The sequence below is a fragment of the Meriones unguiculatus genome, chromosome 10 (assembly GCF_030254825.1).
Source record: "Meriones unguiculatus strain TT.TT164.6M chromosome 10, Bangor_MerUng_6.1, whole genome shotgun sequence".
NCBI classification, from domain to species: Eukaryota; Metazoa; Chordata; class Mammalia; order Rodentia; family Muridae; genus Meriones; species Meriones unguiculatus.
In genome coordinates, this window is record NC_083358.1 from 52,506,846 (window position 1) to 52,511,032 (window position 4,187).

Consider the following 4,187-nt stretch of genomic DNA (forward strand, 5'->3'; position numbering starts at 1 on the left):
TCCTTGCTGCCTTTGGATCAAGATATAGAAATCCCGGCTCCTCCAGTGCCAAGTCTGCCTGCATGGTGCCTGCATCCCACCAGGATGATAATGGACTGAACTCTGAAACTGTAAGCTAGCTCTAATTAAATGTTTGCCCTCATGAGAGTGGGATTGGTCATGGGGTCTTTTTAAAGCAATAAAGCCCTAACTAAGACAAGTATGTTCCATGATGTTTTCAAAATCAGCCCTTTCTACTCTAGCATCTCATGAAACTATTTAAATTAGGCCCCTTGTCTTCTTCCTGGATTCTTCAGTTATACCTTTCCTGATGCATTTTTACTTTTGCAATCAAGAATGCAAAACCAGGTGAGTTTGCTTTTGAAACAATCATTAATTTTCTGGTCACACTGTAGTACATAAACAGAGTTGTTTGAAGTGGTCCACAGTGGTATGTCGTGAGTGAGTGAACAGCTGGGAAAACACCAAACCGGGCAAAGTTGACGAGAAGGCTCCCCCTCCTAACACCTCCTTGCACACAACAAAAACAACTGAGGACTAGATAAAGCAGAAGTAAGGAGACAGGAGAACGTCCAGGATAATGAAACACAGTCAGACATGAAACGTGGAATGGGCTACTGCAGAAAGGAAGGGGGCCAGCAGAGGGGTATAGGGTGTCGGGAGGAGGAATGGATTATAAGGATCAACAACCACAAAGTGTGTTTGAAAATGTCATAGTGGAAGCCATTACTTTGTGTAAAGGTCACTACCTGAACTGTTTAAGTTCTTGTGAAAACAAGGTACATTCATGCCACTAGCTAGAGTCAAGATGGCTGCAATGAAAGAACATGAGCCGTGCATGTGGGTGTTGGCATAGAGTGCAGACGTTAGAGTTTTTTAAAAAGATCTTTATCCGTGAGGGGTGGGCAGGAGCACCAGCTATGACAGCAATGAGGAGGATGAGAAGACTTTGTAGTGGGATAGTGTTGCAGGATATTTGATCCCATTGGGAACCCCAAGACTGTGAGCTGAAAAACCCTGTTTCTTGTTTGGTGTGGTTTAGCCCTAACATACACCTTTAATCCAAGAACTTTCTGTTTACTGTAAACAGGCGATTATAGTGTGGCTCAACCCTAGCATACACCTTTAGTCCAAGAGCTTTCTGTACACAGGATTTTATAGTTAACCCTTGGCCAAAGAGGTGGGGCAGGTAATCAGATGACAGGGAGTAAGCAGAAAGGAGAAATTTTGAGAGAAGAGTATTTAAGATAGTATGCAGAAGTAGAAAGAACTTTAGGAGTTCTCCTCCTGGGCTGCTAGCAGGCCTTTTCCTTCTGGGCTGTCAACTGAGCTAACAAGCTTTCCACCTGGGGCTTTTGGCTTTTTGGCTTTTTCCTTCTGGGACATGAGCTGAGTAGGAAAGTTAGCTGGGTGCTTTCCCCGCCTCTCTGTGCTACTAAGCTTTCATCCAGCCTCTGGCTCCTGAATCTTTGTTGGGATTTTTTTTTTAAGATTTATTTATTTATTACGTGTAAAGTATTCTGCCTGCATGCCAGAAGAGGGAACTTGATCTCATTCTAGATGGATGCGAGCCATCACGTGGTTCCTGGGAATTGAACTCAGGACCTTTGGAAGAGCAGACAGTGCTCTTAACCTCTGAGCCATCTCTCTAGCCCCAGGATTTTTACTCTTTGTGCCAACAGGATAGCTTAAGTTTTAGATGACTAAATTGTCTATCCATATATATATATGTAGTTAGCAGTTTATCTTTTTATATAGTTGTATTTATTTAATCTCATTTTAATTAATCTTATTTACATGTCAATTTATTTATATATGTATTTTTGTAGGTGCAGTGAACTTTATTATTGGTATTCAAGAGTAGTGCTCCCTGACCCCTCCTGCTATTCTGGGGGTCTTACAGATGGAAACTGTAAGGGAGATGCTCAGTGTCAGGGCTTGAGTTGGGGCAGGGACTCCTCAGCAGCTGAGGGCCTCTTTTTCTCTCGTGTCCTTGATGGGGTGGGTGGTCCAGGGCTTTTTACTCCTGGGAGGCCATGTAGGCCATGAGGCCCACCACCCTGTTGCGATAGCTGTATTCATTGTCATACCAGGAAGCAAGCTTTACAGTGTTGTCATTGAGGGCAATGCCAGATCCAGCATCAAAGGTAGAAGAGTCACTGTTGAAGTCACAAGAGACAACCTAGTCCTCAGTGCAGCCCAGGATGTTCTTTAGTGGGCCCTCAGATGCCTGCTTCACCGCCTTCTTGATGTCATCATACTTGGTAGGTTTCTCCAGTCAGCATGTCAGATCATGTTGGGGGTAGGAACACATGGCCATGTCAGTGAGCTTCCATTCATCTCTGGGATGACCTTGTCCACAGCCTTGGCAGCACAGTGGATGCAGGGATGATGTTATGGGTAGCCCCATCACATCTAAGCTTTCCAGAGGGGACATCCACAGTCTTCTGGGTAGCAGTGATGGCATAGACTGTGGTCATGAGTCCTTCCACAATGCCAAAGTTGTCATGGATGACCTTGGCCAGGGGCTAAGCAGTTGGGGTTGCAGGAAACATTGCTGACAATCTTGAGTGAGCTGTCATACATCTCATGGTTCACGCCCCTCACAAACATGGGGGTATCAGCAGAAGGGGCAGAGATGATAACCCTTTTGGCCCCAGTCTTCAAGTGGGCCCTGGCCTTCTCCATGGTGGTGATGACACCATTAGTCTCCGAGACATACTTGGTACCAGCATCGCCCCATTTGATGATGTTGGCGGGATCTCGCTCCTGGAAGATGGTGAGGAGCTTGCGTTGATGACAGGCTTCCCGTTCTCAACTTCAACTGTGCCGTTGAACTCGCCCTGGGTGAAGGTGTGCTGGAACATGTAGACGGTGTAGTTGATGAAGGGGCCAGTAATGGCAACAAGCTCCACTTTCCCCAGATGAGCAGGCAACCCTGGTAACCAGTGCCAGTAAGGCCAAATCCTTTCACTCTGACCTTCACTGTGTCTAAGGACCAGGGTGGGGCTGCATGGAAAGATGTGTCTTGTCTCTGAACCAGGGAGGAGCAGAGAGTTACATGTCAATTTCTAACATAAAGGATAGAAATAAATTATCTGTGACACAAACTTTTAAAGAAATAAAGTTGATTTTAAAAATCCTTAAACTAACCTACTAGAAGCACTGCAAATGTCTTAGGTCTTCAAAGAATAATTTGCTTTATTTGACTCTTTCTTGGTTTCAGTACCAATACATATTTCAATGGTTTTATCTATCCTTAGATAGAATCCATCCCTATGTTGAAAAGAAAGTCTCAGTAGAAAGACATGCCAGAAATATATGTATCTAGCATTTTCCAGGGTTTTGTTAAACCTGGGTATTGAGCACTGAGGACTCTGCTATAGGGTACAGCTTTCCAGCATAGCCCGTGCTGCCCACCACACCTGTCTATGTTCCAGGTCCTCGCTTAATCAGTCAGTCTTCAAACTACATGTTCAGTCCCATTGCAAGCCTTGCTTTGAAAAGGTGAGCTTGCCCCAGCATGACAGGTATAGCAGGGGACGATTTGAGCAACTGTGTCGTGAAATTCAGCTTTACTCCCCTGTGATTTTATCCATATGAAACCCGGCCCCACTGTCCAGACACCTTCCCGTCACAACCACATTCCTCCCCAGCCATAGCAGTCACCCTTCCCCGCTCCAAGTCTCATCCCAGCATTAGCTCCAAATCCTGGCTCCCACCCCATGCTGAGTCAGGCCTGGGTGATCTGCACTACATGCGAGGCTCCTTGCTTTGCTCTGTTCTCATTTCCCCAAAGATCCATGAATTACATTCCCCTCTGCTCTGGCCTCCTCTCATATGCAACACACAATGCAGAGCAAGTGCGAGATGCTCCCACTGAGACAGCAGCCAGTCAGCACACAGCAGGCCTGGTCCACAGCAGTCCCAAAACCCAGCCAGCCGCATGCTGCCATCACTAGAACTCAAACAGACTTCCTGAAGCTGTCCTCTCTGATTCTTGGCTCTGTCCCTGGATTCATGGGCCTACTCCTCATGCTGTCTGTTTGCAATCAGAGGAACCCAGAAGGCACCAGACTTTGGTGCATGCACAACACACACACACACACACACACACACACACTACACAGCTCCTTCAATGCTCAATGTGTTTTTTTTTAATTGTTTTTATCTTGATTTCTTTATTT

General features: G+C 45.8%; 1 pseudogene; it reads right to left on the minus strand.

Annotated features, from left to right (window-relative positions):
* Positions 1-2,020: 2,020 nt before the first annotated feature.
* LOC132657034 (glyceraldehyde-3-phosphate dehydrogenase-like) lies at positions 2,021-2,912 on the minus strand (annotated as a pseudogene).
* Positions 2,913-4,187: the final 1,275 nt, after the last annotated feature.